The sequence below is a fragment of the Gallus gallus genome, chromosome 6 (genome assembly GCF_016699485.2).
Source record: "Gallus gallus isolate bGalGal1 chromosome 6, bGalGal1.mat.broiler.GRCg7b, whole genome shotgun sequence".
NCBI lineage: Eukaryota > Metazoa > Chordata > Aves > Galliformes > Phasianidae > Gallus > Gallus gallus.
In genome coordinates, this window is record NC_052537.1 from 3,667,152 (window position 1) to 3,686,165 (window position 19,014).

At 43.2% G+C, this 19,014-nt stretch overlaps 1 protein-coding gene across 1 annotated transcript in view; it reads left to right on the top strand.

The window, feature by feature from the left end:
• The first annotated feature begins 11,400 nt into the window (after window positions 1-11,400).
• Window positions 11,401-19,014, top strand: part of LRIT1 (leucine rich repeat, Ig-like and transmembrane domains 1) — a 53,406-nt gene continuing 45,792 nt past the window's right edge. The window contains exon 1 of the mRNA XM_046943253.1: window positions 11,401-11,589. The gene's annotated coding sequence lies outside the window, so the exon portion shown is untranslated. The remainder of the gene's footprint in view (window positions 11,590-19,014) is intronic.

The window sequence follows — 19,014 nt, forward strand, 5'->3', positions numbered from 1 at the left end:
GAAATTGCAGGGCATACCTCTACTTCTAAATGGCTGAGCCAATGGAATTTCCACTTCCCCCTCAGAGAATACTTTGCTGTCCAATAAAATTCATGGCTTGAGTAGTCTCCTAATGTTCAGTCTGAAATTTCTTTTCCTGCTTTCCTCCCTCTATGCCCGCGTCTGCTTTATGTGTCACTTTAATCCACCCTTGTCTCTTCTTTTTATCCTTCAGACATTTGATCTGTCAGTCACAGACTCAGCAAGGACTACCAATGCTGCACTGCTATCCATCTGTGAGATGCAAGAAGCAGCTGTAAGATCTGGGAAGATGCTGCTCCTCCCAGTGCTTCTCTTCGTGGTACTTCAGCATCGTTTTTGTCTGACTATGTCTTTCTTTGCTCCTGTCAAAGCGTTTTGGAGCCAACCAGAAAAGTATATATCTTTTTTTCTCCAAAGCTACCCAATGTTTTCAACTTTACGATTGTACAAATGCATAAGCTACTCCTATTCAAAAAACCTCCAGGTTTGTGCCTGCACTCATTTCTCATCTGATTTTGCAGTGAGCGGGAACAGGAGATGCATTTTGACACTGCTGATCCTTATCACGTTTCCCCACTAGCTGCTCGTGTCTGCTCACATTCTGGGGCTTTGCTGCAGCCCAAATCAAGTTTCTCATTAGCTCCCTGTTGCTTAATTGCCTCTCAGAGCTAAGACAGCAGGAAACACATCTTCCATACGCTCAGCAATAGTTTCTGTTGCTCTCAAAGCGGTGTCAGATTGGCAATCTGATTTGCTGACAGCTTAAATGTGGGTTTCCATCATGCTGGGCACTTTTGTCACATTGGCCACAGAAGAAGGATATTTCGAATAACCTGTCAGGAGTTTTGGTTTGGTAATCTGTAAAGAGATCAGTGTCATCCCAAGCAGAAGAATTGCGTGCGAATGCTTTACTTGAACAGGGAGGCAAATCTCTTTGCAGAGAAATAAAAACGTTTGCAGAATATATTATATGTGACATATACCAGTGACAGGATGCAAATCGGATTGTGTCTTCATAATATCTAAGTGAAATTCCACTGTCTGTTAAGGAAAGCTCTGGCATCTGGCAATTTCGTAACGACTTACTACAAAATCATCACAAAGGAGACAATTCTGAATGAAAGAGGCATTGGTGTCTGGAGACAAACAACATAACGCTGCCATGGCTCCTACTTTTCCAGGTGATACAGAAAATTCAGAGAAGATATACCTAGAATAATTACACTGTGCCTTAGATACTTCTTCCTGTGCCTAGACTATAGGCTTGCTAGGTAAGGCTATGGGGTAGAATTTATTACTACTCTTGCCCATCTATTCTCATTGCATTCTTTTGTTCACAAGAGGTTACGTTTTGTAAGAAGCTTTCATTCTTTACCTTAACATTTTGAATGTCTGCGATATTTCAAAGTATAGAAAGCACTTGAGTACAAGGGGAAAAAAAAATGCTCATTTTCACAGCATAGATAAAGTCAGTGGAAGGCATCAGGCTGACCCTGATTCTGCTAAGGGGGATGGGCTCTGGCAACTTCTGGGATGGGACACGTCTACTATCTTGAAGCTTCTCCTGGAGTGAGCTCTGAAGTAATCCGTAGGTGGAGGCAGAAAAGTGAAGGCAGTGATTTCACCGTGCTTTGTCACCTGGAGTATCTGCTCAGCCTTCTGTTGTCAGTGCTACTTCAGAGCAGCTTACTGCCCATACGTCCCTTGTCGGCAGGGGGCTGTTGGTGAGGCACAAAGGGCAGTGGCTCCCGCTGGTGCTTTCAGATCTATCAAAGCAGCCTTAGATATTTTGGAGTAGAGCTGAAAGGATAATCCACAGTTAATAATACATCAGATAACTATTTTATTTATTTATTTGGTCTTTGCTCACGGGTCTTCTGAGAGTACTCTTGCAATTGTCTGACTTACTTTGTTAGAAAATGTCGTGGGTTGCTCTCAGCACAAGGGTGCCCTCTATTAAAATCATTAGATAAGTGTCTTGCTTTCACCTTTCTCCCTGAATTGAATTGAGGCTAGGTCAGTAAATGGACTAAAATTCTTAAGAAGGGCTGAGATTTCTGGGCACATCCAGTGAGTTTGTGCTTAGAAGCTGTACCAAAACCTGTCTGGAGAATTTGCAGATCTGAGGAAAGTGAAGCCTGGCTGCTAGCCATGCAGGACAGGGCGGTGGGAGGCACACCCAAGAGGATATGCTGAGAGAACTCTAGCTCTGAGCCCTGTTGCTGGTGGGAAAATGCATGGGATTTGCTGTCAAAACCTGATGGGCCTGCTGGTGTCCTGGCTGTAATCACAAACAGTGTGGTTATGTAGGTTAGAGTCAGAATCAGAACTTGTGTTTTCTCCAGCAGTTTGGCAAAGTTAGTATGTATGCATTTTCTTTTCTTCCCTCTGAAAGGTGCTAAGGGTCGAGTTTTCCTTGACTTTCAGTGAGATGGTGGCACTTATATGAACATCTTTCTTGGTGAATATATCTAATTGACTTAATGTTAAACGTAACAATAGAATGAAAAGTACCTCAGATCTGTAGGATACCCTAAGAGTTTTCCAATCTTTATATACAGGCTGATGGAGCTGGGCTTGTTCAGCCTGGAGAAAAGGCTGCAGGGTGACCCCATTGCAGTCTTACAGTACCTAGAGGGAGCCTACAAACAGGAGGGGAGTCAACTCTTTGAAAGGGCAGATAACAGCAGGACAAGGGGAAATGGTTTTAAGTTGAAGGAGGGAAGATTGAGGTTGGATGTCAGGGGGAAGTTCTTTACTATGAGAGTGGTGAGGTGCTGGAACAGCTGCCCAGAGAGGTTGTGGATGCCCTGTCCCTGGAGGTGTTTAAGGCCAGGTTGGATGGGGCCCTGGGCAACCTGGGCTGGTATGAAATGTGGAGGTTGGTGGCCCTGCCTGTGGTGGGGGGGGTTGGAGATTCATGATCCTTGAGGTCCCTTCCAACCCAAGCCATTCTATGATTCTGTGATATCTCACTCATACCAGTAATACATGTTTTTCTACCATCTACACACTGCCTGCATATTACATACTGCATGTTGCATGACCTGAACTATTTGTATGAAAAAGAAGGCTGTTTTGGGCAGGCTTCTGCACTATGGACATTACTTCAGTGGAAGGGAAGTGCAGGGAACACACAGCAGTAAGCTAAAAGATGTTGAATAGATGCTTTGAAGGAATGCACCTCTAAAGGGAGACAAATAGGAACACAGCCTCCTGAGGAGGTTATAGGATTTCAGTGTGTGTAAGTTCCTAACTGTGAACTTAAAAAGACACTTTCCATTTCCTTGATTGCAGCTATATTTAAAGAAGATAGCACTTGAGAATGAAGAGCAGGAGGCGGTGACCTTGCCTTACCCACAACACAGGTGGAAGCCATCTCCTCTTACTGTGGTGTAAGTCTGCTCTTGCTGTGAGGCTCCTTTTGATTTCAGGGCAAAAGGCTGCAGCCCCCATGCAGGAGATGATTGTCCTGCATCTCTTACCATCTGTGCATTAACTAGAGAACAGGCATCTGATTAATGTCCCTAGTGCTGTTGTAAATCAATCTGCATGTGCTTAAACAAGTTACATCAGCCTAATGGGAAAAGATGTGCTAGGACAATTAAAACAATTAACCCAGAGCAGGGAGGTCGATACCATGGGATAATCTGTTAGTGGAGTGTGACAACCAGGTGCTGTGGCAGCCAAACCCCAATCTCTCACAGCAGGAGCCTAATGTGTTTCCTGAGGACCTGGTTCTGGTGCTCCCGGGCTCGCAAATGCTTGAAGGCTGATAAGGTTTAGTTATTTTTGTTATTAATCTTTATTGCTCTGAGGTGGAAAACAGTTTGTGTGTGTATGTGTGTGTAAATAAGTCAGCTTGTACCTTTCTAGCCAGTGGAATTGGAGCATAAGCAATGGGATGTGATTGATTGTAGTGATTTAATACTCTTTAGGTAAGCTTTTCTTCTTATTCACTGACTCAAGAAGGTTGTCTTGCAATGTTTTTCTTATGCTTTAGTGAGTTGCCTAAATCAACCAGTACAAGTGCTTTACCAATGGAAATCTGAAACTCACTTTATTAGATTTAGATTGCAGTGGTCGCCATGGGAAATTTAATTCTTCTTTATGAAAAGAGAGTGAGAGTAAGTTTGTTTTGTTTCTTTTTCTCTCTACATGGGAAAAGTCAGTGACAGTGTGTCTATTGGGCTTACATCCTTAGAGCGTGCAGTGCAAGCTCCTACTGAAGTTCAAGAGAATTGCACAGAAGTCCTTGAAAAATGGATCCCTGTCTTCCCCAGCCAATACTCATTACTGGTTCAGCCAAGCCCTGTGCAAGTTAATGAAAGCCTCTAGTCCTTTTCCCTTGAGTTTGCTTGAGGTTTCTCGGGGAGATAAATCCTCTGTTTCACTGGCAAACTCCAGTGAGACTACTCATAGCTGGAAAGTGCTGTCAGTATAATGCAGCTGGTGATGACAGAAACCTTTCTCCTTTCCTGTTGATTTGATGTAAAGGAAGTTGAACTATATACTGAAACTCAGTGAGTCATCAGAGCCTCTGTTGTGTGGGTATGTTTCAAAGAAAGGCAAGAAAGCCAAGAGATCAATGGATGATGCAAAGGGGCGCCCACAACACTGTGGTTGTGGCTTTTGCTGCGCCTCTGTTATCTTCCTCAGACAGAAACTCATATTTTTAAGCTGCCTTTGTTCCAGCCTACCCCAAAGCAGGAGCAGCTGCGTGCTGTCAGAGCAGCGAGGAGTTATGCAGGGACCGCTCCTGTGAGGGTGTGAGGTGTCTGTGGGAGCTTCACCATGTATCCCAGAGTGTGTGGCATCGGTATTAGGAAGCCACCAAAGCCCAAAGAGTGAGGTTAAAATGCTGTTAGCGTTGCCAAGAAACTAAGCGATCAGCTGGCAGACCTTTCTTCTCTAAGTGCTTCTCTTGGGTCAATGCAAGTCATCTCAGAGCTGGCATGTGATGGGGAGGCAGGCAGTGAATCATCTAAGGGTGCAGGCATCTGCTATGTCTCACCCCAATAATAAAGCTGGCCCAAAGCTTCCTGTAGAAAGTAACTTGAGGTGGAATCTACTTGGTGCACAAGTGCTTTGGGCACTGGCTAATGTTAGTGCTCAAGTTTGCTCTTCTGTAATTACCTACCTTTACCTGATGGATGACAGAGAAGCTGACTGTCCTTCTGCACTCCCTTTTACATGTATGAGTGAATTTATGTGTGCACTGTACTTGGAGACATTTTTGAAAGATGTGCTGAAGAGGATCTGGAGCAAAGGAAGGTTCTTGCTGTCCCAGGGTATAGGTGCTATGGAAATGCTACTGTGAGATAACAAAAATGAATGGTAACCCCATTTTACCCGCTTTGTGTTTGCTGTTTTGGAGTCTCCTGGCAGTGAAGTACCATGCAAGGTGAGGTTTTGTGGCTGATTCTCAGAGTGCCAGTTACAATTAAGGAACTAAATTCTGCTAATGAGGATTGAACTGCGGGTGTATTTTGCTGGCTGGGGAGCTGTTCAAGTATTGCGTGCTGTTGTGTAATGAATCTCAACTGGAAAACCCTACCAGGACAGGGCAGAGATTAAAGGTTAGTGCAAACCTGGCTCTGACCCTCCCCTAGCAGGGATCCAGATGCCTCTGTGAGCACAATGCCTTTAGCAAAAATCTATATTCATTGAACTTCTGACCCCAGTCTCTGAAGTAATGCCAAGTATGTTTAGCACACATACAAATGAAGTGGAAATCATTATTGGCTTGCTCGTGACCTGCTGAAATATGGTTCCCCTCCGGGAGCTCCGCTTGCATTTTCCTCAGCCGCTTTGGGTACTCAATCTTTCAGTAGTCTCACGTGCTACAGATTGAGCATTGCTGTGCTTTTGTTCAGGGTTACCTGCTGTTGCCCGCTTACTCCAGACCTCTTCCTTCCTTGAATTTTCTCAGGCAGCAGTAGTAGGGCTCCCCCACCCTGTGTTTTCACTGGGGGTCCTGAATGGCTCTCGACACAACCTGCTTCTGCCATGCTGCTGTGCTCGTTCTGCCTTCTCTTGGTGCCTTCACCACCCAGGAGAGGGACACACAGACTTGTGGGCTGTCAGGAAGTTGCACAGATACAGATGACTTGCAACTCTAATGGCAAGGCTTCTTCCAAAAGGGAGTTTTATTTCTCTTCTTTGTGTGCACACATGAGCACTGGTAAAGCTTTTCTTTGAATATCCATCATGAAAGCCCCTTCCTTCTCTTCAACACAACAACAAGATCCAAAAGCTCACTAACCTTTCTGAATTACTTGACTGAGAGATAGGGAAATATGTATTTTTCTTTCTTTCTCAAGCAAAACTATGAATGAGCTTTATCCTTATGATGAGACTTATTGATAGTCTTTCTTCTTACTCTTTAAATAGAGAAAGATTTTAATGCCTGGGCTCACACTTGCTAGAGTATCCCTGTGTGTTTGCATGGAAATGATCAGAACTGAGTCAAGTCTTACACTGCATCAGTCTTGAAATGTTCTGCATGTTGATACTTCAGTTTTGCAACTTACTGCTTACTTTTTTTCTTTTTTTCTATTGTACTTCTTACTACAAAGCAGTCTGCTTGGGAATCCTACCACTGCTTTGAACTCAGGTGGCTAGGAGCTGGCCAAGCTGTGCCTACATGTCTCTAATGCTGCTTTACATCCTGCCATTCACTCTGTGCGCAGTATGGGGGCAAATGTTGCAAGGTGATTCCCAGCTTTTCTTTGACTTCTTCTTTTTATGTCATGGGAGAGCTCTTTGTGCATGACAGACAGCTGAAGGTGCAGCTGGAGTGGTGTGTGCCCCATGGCATCCCACTGCTCAGGAGTGCATATCATCCCCGGGACCGAGGTGAGCAGGGCAGATTTGGAGCAGGGCAGGAGGGAATCAAGCCTCATGCTCAACTGGACCATGTGGGGGAAGCTTTCAAGGCTCCAAGGTTTTCTTTTGTGTCAGTGTGCAGGTGTGCATGCATGTGTTTTCTTTCTCCTAAAACTTCAGCCATCTGGGAGGTGCTTTCAGCATAAGCTTGTGCACCCATGATGCTGTCCAGCATACTCAGGGCTCTGGGTTGTGGACTGGAGGTAACTGAGATGACCTCTCTCACAAAATTTGAGAACCTTCTGCCAGGTTAATGAATATGAATGCACCCATAAAGTAGTATGGAAACAGTATTGGAGCAGCAAGGTGGCAGTCTGGCCATTGGATTTGCTGGAAACCCGCAGAAGATCCAGTCAACTCTTTGACTGCTCTAGTTTTGCCTTTTCGTTGGAGGTAATGTAAGTGGTGATGATCATGGCAACCTATTCCTCTGAAGCCATCCTGAGTTCTTGAGGTGTTGCTCCGCTGCCGATGTAAGGCAGAACTGTGTTATGTGTTATCCACACTGATGGTAAAACCTGCCCTGTGGGGATCAGTGGGAATATTGCTACTGACTGCGGTGATGTCTGAGTTCTCTTCTATGCTGAAGGAGGGATCAAAATCTGCAACGACCCTTTAGAAATACTCATCAATCCTTGGATGTCGCCTATAAAAGTAGAGTACGTTTTATTCAACGCTGCGAGTTGCTGCATCTGCTTGGTGTCAGCAGTCTGCTTTGGAGGTGCTGTCACTGACTTTGCTGCCGTTTGTTGTGGTTGCATGCAAAGAGGCTGACACGACTACAGTGGGCACAGGAATACTCGCTGTGCTGGTGTCCTTGCAGCATGCAGAAAATGGATTCAGCCCTGCTTCTGCCCCTGGTGGAGTTTTGCAGTGGTTGTCCGGCACTTTGATTGAGTTTTTTTGGGCTGGCGGCTGTTCCAGAGGAGGTGCAGAGCCTGGCGAATGTGGGATTACTCTTCCACGTCAGGCTCTGGTGAGCAGCTCAGTTCAGTGCTCTCAGAACAGATTTGTGGCAATTTAATGCCACCTTCTGGTTGCGAATGTAACAGCAGAGATGCTCCTCAAAAAATGAATTTATTGCTACCTTGATAAGCTGCCATAACCAAGTATCTAATTTCTTTAATAACTCTCATGAGCACTTTGATATTAATACTTATACTGAGTAACGTGGAAGTTTTCCCTTGCATTTAAATGGGGAAATAACACTGATGAGAGCAAAACGACCACACTGTGATCTGCTGCAGAAAACTTTGAAGGAAGAGAGTTGAGGTTGCAGAAAGGGCTCTCTGCCCTTACAGTATATATACTGTATATATATATATATATATATATATATATATATATATATGTATATATACAGTACTGAAATAGCCTTTATATCCAGCAAAGGAGACTTCATTCCTCAGGGGTTGCGGAGAATTGAGTGGCCTTACAAGAATGCCATCAGCAAAGAAGGAAGTGAGATGAGCTTCTCGTATTGCTCATTAATCCCGCGTGTGAACTGTTCGCTCGCTGTGATTAAAGTCAATAGGGATCATGGCTAGAGTCAATTTGATATCGCAAGGTTAAAGGATATAAAATGTCGAAGATGAGATGCAATTGCCGGCGGTGCGATGAGTGCGGTGGGGGGGAGGGATCTTCATGACGGGCCTCTTTGCTCGTGGCTCTTTCCCCGGTAGGGGGTGCAAAGGTATCGCGTGTTGAGGGGAGAAAAAGCCTTTTCTCTTCAGCCCTAGATCAGGTTATCCGTTGCCTTGCGTTTGGGCAGTCTTTGACAGCAAAAGAGGGCGAGAGCATAGGAGACGCCGAGTGTAAGCAGATGGAGAAGCGCTATTGGATAGAATTTCATTTCCCTTTGCACATATGCCAGTTGCTATATGAGATGCAGCCTGGCAGGGAATGGGCTTCCTTCTATTTACTGTAACTCTTCTATTTACTAGTTAGTACTTTATTGTTACTGCCAGCGCAGCATTTCTGTGTCTCTCTTTTTTTTTTTTTTTGGTGTGGAAACATATTTTATTTTCATATTTGGGCTATGGAGCAGCTGCTGCTTTTTCATTCCTCATCACAAAGCTTTGATGCCACCTTTTGCACGTAAAGATTTTCATAAGTAAGAAGAAACTGGCTTATTGGTGCACATCAAGAAACAAATCCTACCCAAAGGTTGGCAGAGCTGCCTCGTTTAATATTTCCTCTTGCATTTTGGCTGTTTGCTGTAGGAACTTCATTCTCTGTATGAGCACTAATTTACTGCTCTAACAAACTGTTCTTGGCGTATGTACGCTTGCACTAATTCTGCACAGAAAGGTCTCTGAGGTTGTGATGCCAGTTGCATGTTTTTACAGAAATAAGTTATTAGTAATTGTAAAACAGTCTGGGTAGATACTATATAGGGTGATAGTTAGCAGTGGTAGAATTACTTGAAAGGAGTTAACAATTACCAGGCAGACTTCTTGTCGTAATAGTTCATTTCTTGACAAATACGGTTATCTTTGTGCTTGATTAAACTTTTACCTCTTTCAAGCACATTCACTTTGTTTTACTTCTTCCTCATATAGGAATTCCCTGAAGTTATTTACTTCAACAGGAATTTTATATGAGAAAGCCTTAATTTTGTTGTTTGTTTTTTTTCTAAGCATTCTTGAGGATCATCATAAAGGTTTCCTCTCTGAGGATGGTTATACAGTATTTTATGATCATCGGAGATACTCGAATCTTAAAAACTCAGCTTTCTTAGAAAACAAATTTCTCTCTGGCAGAGCTGGTTTCCTCTAAAGGGCAATCTGCTCAGATGCTTGGATATTGTTGTCAGCTGTCTTTATTTGGTCCCAGTTTGTCGAACCCAGATTTCACAGTGAAATCTGCGGCATTTATGCAAGAGCACAAAGCAAACAGCAGCTGCTCTGTCTGGGCTACTTAGAGCTGATTAAGCTGCAGTGAGCTGTGCTGCCAGTGGCTGTTGGCCCTAGGAGACCCTGAGCGAGCTCCCTCCAAGTTCCCACAAGCAGCTCTGTCCTGTAAGTCTGAGGCAAATCAGCAGCTGAGCCATGCCTGGGCTCCTTTGACAAGCAGAGGGGACTGCCAGGGTGTTAGACCCTTCTGCTCTTTCATGGCGACAGCCTGAAATGCACCTCCGTGTCTTGGCCTTCTTCCAAAGAATGTTTCTTGTGTTTTCAGGCATGCTTTTGCTGCTGTCTTTGAAGGTGAGCATCCTTGATTTCTGCGAGGACTTGTCCAGTCTACTCCTCTGATTCATAGTCCGGTGGATACAGCCTATGTCTGTACTAAGGCCTCAGCAAAATCTGAAGTTACCTCCCACTGAGAGCTCAGCAAAGAGTTTTCTAGAAATGAAAGTAGACTTCTGGCTTTCCTTTCGTACCGCTAGGCTCTGCTGCTTTGTTCCCCCAGTCTTGGGCTGGCAGCCTACATTTGGCAGCTCCTTCCAACGTGACATCTTTTTCTCTGTGTGGAGGCACAAGTGCTGAATAACTTTTCCATCTAGCCAGCACATTCCTGACACGGCGTGCTTGGAGCTGAACCTGCGGTGCACCTTTGAGTTGGTGGTGGCAAAGCAGGAGAGCTATTCTCTGCACTTGTCCCAGCCGAGGGCATGGGGTGGCTGCTGGGATCCATGCCAGAGGCATGTCGAGTGTGTGTGGATGGCTCAACTCATTGTTTATGGGTTACTGTCATTTTCTGCTTGTGATAAGCCACCCCAGGGCATGTATTTTGGAGATTATCACACTTCTTGGGCGATTAAAGCCTAGAGGCAACCTGAGGCATGTGATAATCACCCGGAAATCCACTGCCTGGTAGGTACTGTGCTTTAAGGAGATCGTACCATTTTCTTCTGTAATTTAGAGAGCTACTGCAGCAGTCTGGAGCTGCTGTGGCTGTGAGATGCTGGGAGGGAGAAGAGACCTCCAGGTACCCCCAAGCAGGGGTGGCTTTGTAAGGAGGTGGGCTGTCTGCATCGTGCTGCGTCTGCTCCTCCTGCTTCTCAGGTCCACAGTGTCTGACAGGCAAAGCTAACTTGATTTTTCCCAGGATGAGATTACCCAAAGGTGATTTTTTTTCTTTCCTGCTGTAACATGCGATGGGAACTGACTCTTCACCTTTGGAGTCATACTGACAGAAAATATGTAGTTTTCTCCAGGAGACTAAAGACAGCGCTTGTTACCCAGGAAATGTAATTGTGTTTGTGTTACGTATCCCTTCCTGGCTCTCTGTCCTGTATTTTTTTTTTTTTATCTTGGATCACAGGCTCTGTGCCCTGATGAGGCTCCGCTGCTTGGCTTTTGGCACACAGTGGGTCGCTCAGAGGGGCTGTGACTGTGACATCAGCCCTGGCTTCAGCCCCAAGGGCACACATGCAAGTGGAGCTGTCTTGGAGTGGGAAGTGCCTATCCCCTCCAAGGAGAACATCTCACATTGGGTTTTTGTCTCTGATTTTTGAAGCAGTGTCTGCACCACGGTTGGTAAGGAAATATCAGTATCTGAACACCAGGCATAGACATAAATTCATGTCATTTTAGCGTATCATATGTGTATCTTAGAGGACTTGTGAAGGAGTTATCAGTTACACATGGTATATGGACGCTATCCTGTGTTGCCTATGCTTCTGCAGCACAGTAGACACGTGAGCCTGCAGCCCAAAAGCTGGGAAGTCACCAGAAGGTCAGTGTGAGGTTTTAGGAGCAGTACATGCAACGGTTACTGTTTCTGTCCTTTGATGACCTCTTTCTGTCATAGCTGAAGCAAAGTGGGTTATCTGACATGGGGTTAAATATGGTTTTGCACTGATTAATTTCTGGTGTGGTATGCCTTATCACTACAGGAAGGTATGGAAGACCTTGAAAAAGAAAATAATGTAATACAAGTATATTTAATAATGGATGAATGGATCTTGGTGTTTTGTAGGAGAGCAGCCTACGCATTTCTTGTAGCGTGCAGCCTGTTTGGATCTCATCTGCAATCCGCACACAGGGAGTGTTTGTGTGCCTCTAGTCAGGGGTCTGTAGAAATGCTCCACTGTCAGGAAGGTTGTCTACGAGACACAAATTTGTCTGTGTAACTGCAGGTGACTTCATGTGCTATGGCCACGTTTTCAGTGCCTGTCAGTAGATTTTCTTTTTGCCCCAGTTTCTTGTCTGTTTCTCTTCCCAACAGCCATTCTACAGATGACTACATGGAAAATCTAGATTAAAAAGTCACATAAGCTGCTTTAGCAGTCATTAGTTTAAATATACCAAGTAAACTTTCATATGCCACATCAATTCAGTAAATGGAGGCAGGTCACTGCATTAAATGGGCCCACGGGTGCTCAGGCCATCAGATCCTTTCCCTCTGCAAGTGGTGCAGGGATTGCCCTCTCTCCATTGCTTTCCTCTTACTAGAAATGGTCTACTGGGGAAACAATTTAATTTTGATAAGAAGTGGACTCTTCGCTAGTTTATCACAGCTCACTACCTGCATGCAAATTTCTGGGAACATAGAAATAATAAATGCTAACCAGAGTGGGTGTGCAACTCTTCTCCATCCCGGTCTCTTTACTCGGTCCCTTGTTATCATTACCAAAGAACACAAAAATGGCAAATTTCAACTGTAGAAAGAAAATATTTGCTTGTGCCATTACACTGGCATGGCTTGGGAGCTTCTCCTGAGTGTAGCTTATGGGATGCCTCTGCTTCTTCAATTTAGTTATGAAGCAGCTACTGCAAGCAATTCCTGCCCACGCCACGCACGGTGATATTTTCTTCTATCCTAGAAAAATACATGCAACTTCTTCAGGACTACAGGCAGTATCTCCTCTTGCAGGATATTACTGATCTCTTTTGCTCCAATTTCGGAAGGTTGTAGGTGATCTCTGTGTGTGGAATTGCTTCTGGATGTGCATGAAGCAAAGCACAGAACCTGTAGGTTTGATACAGTCTGTCTTATTTAAAGAAAGAAAGAAAAGAAAGGGAGAGAGCAAAACCTTTGGAGCATCTGTCAGCTAGTGTAGTATAGTATTTCATATTTATTACAGCTGTGCCCATTGTAGAGCCTAAGAAGATTACAGTAACCTGTATTTTGTAAGGAAATGGCAGCTTAGATAATTGCTTCATTTGCTAATTTCTTTAACGGTATCAGTGAGCAAGTTTTAAAAACTGTGCAGAATGAAACTAAACTAACATTTTACTCCAAAGAGCCCACCTTAGGGTCTTAGAGGCCTTAGAGGACTAATTCTGAAGCAGGTAACCTACCTGGGATGTTTGTCTGCTACCTACTGTAGGGGATTTGATCTGAGTCAGAGAGCCCGGAACAAATACCCAAAACTTATTTACTGTCTCAATTGATATTTCCTTGCCACAGCAGTGGTCACAGCAGATCACAAGAATTTTTTCTGATTGATTATTTCTGCTTTGACCAGCCCTATCTGTGCTCTCCTTCCAATCTGTGTTTAACAGATGAGCGTTTCTTGGTAATGAACATTTGTGAATATCCCAATCTGTGTGTGTGGCAGCCCTCCAAGTGAGGAAAACGGTGGGAAGAGCTCCCGCTACTCGTTTTACTGCTCAGCTTCAGGCATCTGTTTAATTGTTCCCAACAAGCTGAAGCAAAATGGACAGGCAGACACAATCAGATGTATTTCAATTTGCATTTCTATGACATTTCCTTTGCCAGGGTAGGGTTTGGCGGTCATTTTCTCTCTGGAGTAGGAGAAAACGCCGGACTTGCAGAGAGTGCATTTCCCTTCTCCCCATGTGGTGCCTGAAAAGAGCAAAGTAAGACATGGAGAAACTTGCAGCCTCATTAAACCCAGTACTAAACTTTTGACATGAATCCGTAACTTCAAGGATCTTTCACACGATGGCTGTTTGCTCCAGGATGGTTGGGTTATGGAGACTCCTTTGCTGTTAGGAAATGTAAACTAAGTGGCTGATTGAAAAAGTGTAGGTGGCCCAGGGTAGACATTGATTTGGAGGCAGGAACGGAACATATAGATTAATGAATAAGTATGTAGCCCACAAAAGTCTGTGTTAAAATCCACAGAGTGAGTTTTGGCCTCATCAGGCAGGATGTACCCCAGCTGTAAAGCTGTCTAGAGTCTACGGGAGCTGGCACTGATTCCTTGGGGCTACATGTAAGCTTTTCTGTGCAAATGTGGGCGACCTCTGCTCTCTGAAAGCCCTTTATGAGATCTGTATGTGGATGCTGGGGGTGTATTTCTTCCTGAAGAAATTGCCAAGTGCAAGCAAGTGCAAGCACTTTTTTTTTTGTTATATGGTTTCACCTCTTTTCACTAGTGACTAAAGATGACCTAATGATGGACGTCCCCTCGCTAAGGGGCTTATCTGTTCTGTTTGTGAGAGTCCTAAGGGCTGTCCTGGAAATGCTAGTGGGAGTTTGACTCACAAAAAAAAAAAAAAAAAAGGCTTTCATGTTTGACTTAAGCCATTTGCAAATGTATCTGGGAAAAAGGAGCTGCATAAGCCACCCTGGATTCTTATTCACTTCTTGGGATGGTGTTTGTATGCTGAATGCTATAACCAAATCTGCACATGTAAGCTATTAGACTGTCATACAAGTCCTGTGTTTCTAAAAAGCTGCTAGAGAATTCACTGCTGTTGAAGTGATCTGATTATATGTACTGAGTATCTTAATACATCTTTTTTGAAGCCTAGCAATGTTTCTGACTTCTTTCTTGAATAGCTGCTCCTGTGTAGTTAACCGAAGTCAACTTCAGGTTAAAGCCAATTTAAACTGGATGCTATATTTAGCATTTATGGTGCTAAAAAAATTATAAGAAAATAGGTACTACATAAGTGGCCATAATCTTCTTGCTGTTTGTGATACTTGAGTGGCAGAGAATGGTGTGCCAATCTGAGATAAAAAAATCTAATTTTAGGGAGCTAACGAGAGTGACATTGAAGAAAAAGGGTAAAGGTGGATTAAGTTTTGTAGACATAGTATTTTTAATTGGGCCTTTCACATGCTTAAAACTTTACAGTCAAGGCTTTAACCAAAGCTTGTGATTCCAAATGCTGTCTATTTCCACATATATCAATCTAATAAAATCAAACTAGACACTTCAGTTACACCCTTGATGGAACATCCAAGATGCATTGTCAGAGGTTATTTTGCTTCTGCTGCTTGATGTTTGACAAGATTCCGTGCCATTATTATTTGATTGCTGGAGGCACTACTTAACTGCCTCCTCCGCGTTCCTTCCAAAAGGACAGTGACAAGCAAGTACAGCCCAGGATGTGAGAAACAAGTGCAATCTGCACCTTCGCTACTGCCCCTTGGTCACAGTACGATCACCTTGCCTTGAACAGCCCTCCCAGTTTGTTTATTTTCCATCACTTGAGTTCCATATTGCAATTTACTTTTATTTCTTATGCCTATCTGCTGAAATAGAGTTGCCACTGGCAACTCTTGCTTCTGTGGCAATTGCTTAAGCCCTACCTTAGGAACTGATCATGCTCTCTCAAACACCTACCATCAGAACACTAGTTGACTGTCAGAGCTGACTGCCTCTATCAGACCAGCATATGTGAAAGGAAGCTAGAATTCCCAGACAAGCCATTTTGCTCAATTCACAACATTTCTTCTTATCTTGCGTACCTTCATGCCAGCTGAAACTTACTGCATTCACTCATTTAGTCCAAGGGAACACCATGTTAAAACTTCATTCCAAATGAAGAACTTTATTTTTTATTTTTTAATTCTTCTGCTCCATTGTCCTGTGAAAGGAAGAGGAAACATGCTTGGGATAATACAGGAATGAGAAACAACTTCAGGGTCTGTAAAATCGTTTAGTTCAATCTCCTGCGTATAGCAATTGAGTTTGTTTAAAAAGGAAGCAATCAAGATGCCTCTTGTTTCTGGGACCACAACGTGCATGTTGAAAACAAGCACAGTATAAAAGAGATTTTTTGCTTTGTTTTTCTTGTTGAGAAGGAGCAATGGTGGGTGAATCCTTAGTTGTCTTACAGGAGTTCTTTCCTTAAATCAATGCTTCTCCCCATGCACGAGGCTGTCCCCACAGCTGTATCTCTGCATCCTTGCCAGTCACAACCCATGTAGCATCATTTCAGCCATCACAGAAACATTGCAAGCACTTTGAACACAGTGTAGGCAGTCCTGTTTGGCCAACGGCTGAGGAAATAAGGTGTTTGTAAGGAAAGAGAACTAGGAAGGATGACCATAATAACATAGTCTGAAGATATTTTTAGAGCTGTCTATATAAACAACTCTGCAAGTGATGTTGGTTTCACTAGTGCCCCTGTTTTAAATACTGCTGGAATTGTTTCTCATATTTCAAGGCTGAGTTTGTCCAGCTTCAACTTTTATTCATTGGATATTTGTCATCCAGTTTGGAAAGCTCTTCATTTCTATCTTCCCGAAGTGCAATTACATGCACAGTGTGATGACTGTGTATGTAACACTGTCTACACTTTCTCTTCAATGAGCTGCATATGTTGAGCTCCTTAACCCTCATGTCAGAAGGCTTGGGCTTATTTGTTAAAGCCAGAGAATTCATTTGTGACGCTCACTTGAAATCAGTCCAACGTCTTCAAATCCTCTTTAAAATGCGGATACCAGAACAGGATTCAGTAACCTGGTAGGGGTCTTGGCAGCACTATGCAGAGATGGTGGAATCTGTCATTATTTGTCTATTTATTTATTTATTTTTGAATTCAAGGATCTCATTAGTCCTTTTTGCCATAGCATTGCCCAGACAGATTACACTGAGGCGATTATCTATAACGACCCCTAAATCCTTTCCTGAGCTCTGTTTTTCAAAGCGAATTCTTCCATTGTGTAAATGTAACTGACAGCAGTTCTTGGATCTTGAACACTTGATCTTACCTACATTTATTCATGTTATGACCATTTACCCTGGTGACTCAGGTCATCCTGCAATAACAACCCACCTATTTCTTAGTTTACTACTTAGCAGACTTTTATCTCACCAGTAGTATGGAGAATATCAAGCCTCTGCAGCTTAGAAGTGCCCCTGTTCAGTGGTGCTTTCCTACAAGTGTATTTTAAGATCTGTCAGTGGCCTACTTTTTAATCTATAGACTGTTCTGTGCTAATCCCATAGGATGTGAAATTTGTTGTATTTTACTAATCCTCAAGTCTTCATTAGTAACACATGAGCCTTTGCATTTTTGTCCTGGAAGCAAAGATCATGATCCAGACTTCTGTCCTTTATAGGCAGGTGCAATCAATCCTAGGCTGCTTGTGCTCATTTTCTGCTCTATCGGCAAAGCACTTTTTTTTCTACATAAGGTATGGATGGTGTCAGTAGGGAAACGTGAGGGGTTTGTGATAGTCAAATGCAAAGCAGGAAGGATATGGTATAAAAATATTCCTTTCAGTGTAGTAGTCTAAGATGGTTTTCCTTATTTCATGTGTGGATCACACTGCTGGGGTTGAGCTTACATATAGCTTTGGAGGCTATCCTCCAGGCACTGGACATAATGCATGACTGTGCCAAGTGTCTCTTTGTAAGTGACTCAGTAAATCAGTTCACTGTGTTGCCTCCATTAAGATTTTTTTTTATCTGTTTCTAGAGAGATGAGACTTTCTCAGTGAATGGAAGGTTGCAGGGCTCTCTGGGAGATACATGTGATCCATTTGTTAGAGGTGCCGTTCAGCAAAGGATCTGGGACATGCTGCCATTCAGCGTGTTGCTGGGTCAGAAGCTTAATGATTGGGTGTCAATTAGCTCTGAGATTCAAACTGACTTTGAATAGCGAGGGTGCTGGCAGATATTGCCCTCAAAGCATCCATTTTGTCCCTCCTCTATTTATTTGACATCATTTTTCCTTTTCCATCTGTAGTTAATAGCATCTTTGAACTTCTGCTTGCATAGCTGCTTTTCAGCCCCATGACCAAACTCAAATAGAGACTTGTGCAGCAGTTAGAGCTCCTCAGCTGTTGTTTGCAGGATACAATTTTTCACTGCTAAGTGGTAAAATTCACCAAAAACTTACTGCTCTTTCTGTTAAGACCTGAAAGTTTGCTCTCTGCTTCCAAGTATACCATTTTCTCTTTTCATTTTCATAAGTAAGTCATTATTTCCATCACTTCAGTCTTTTCTTTGTAAAATGTTTAACATCTTTTTTTTTTTCCTTCTAATATTATAGAAGATATTATGGCATGTTAGCAAATTTCTGAACAACACCAAAAATAGACATATGGATACGTGTGTTCACTACTTAGAAATCATCATTTTATTTCATCTTGATGCAACACACCCATGCCCCAGTTTTCTCTGCAGAGAATGCCTGTTTCTGTAATGAAGCACATTGTGATTGTTCATTGTGTTCTCCTTTCTGTGGTAGTTCACATGGAACCTCGATGATAATCTTCTGATGGATAATCTCTAACTGTGAATATGTACACAATGTTCATGTTACTGACTATTTTTTGTATTTTGCCTCTGAAATGCAAACTCTGAGTAGCACAGGCTGGGCTGTGAGTCTCCACTCAGCCATCTCTATGGGTGAAATGTGAACGGAAACTTAAGTGAGATGCAATGGGAAGGGTAAATACTTGACTAGTACTTTCTGTCATCATATCATCAGAATCCTACACTGTGCTTTTACTCCCCATATCCCAGCTGCTTGAAACAAACCAATCATTAGCAGCCGAGTGCGTATTTAGGCATTTGGCAATCCTTTTTCCTCACCCTGACAAAAATAACTCACGTCACTGCTTCACAGTGATGAATTCCAAGGAGATACGATGGTAGGCTAGGAACAGTGCAAATTCTTCTCCTGACCGAGTTCCTAAACCAGTTTTTAATGCCATGATCAGATGTATAAGAGGTGTTAGGAAGTATACATCAGAAAGTAGACAGAGCACATGAAGAATGTGTGCTGCAGAAAAACGTGACTCTCTCCTATTGAACTCTAGGGTGGTTGTAAGTGTGGGTAGTGCAGGAAAGCTGAGTCAGCAAGACCTTGATTTGCAGTGTTATTGAGTACACAGAAACTTCATTTGGAGCTGTGGGAGTTCAATAGGACTTGAAAATAGGACTGCAAGAGATGCTATTTAAAGTGAGGCATTTCTGTGCTGAAAGAAAACCTGAAGAAATTATGC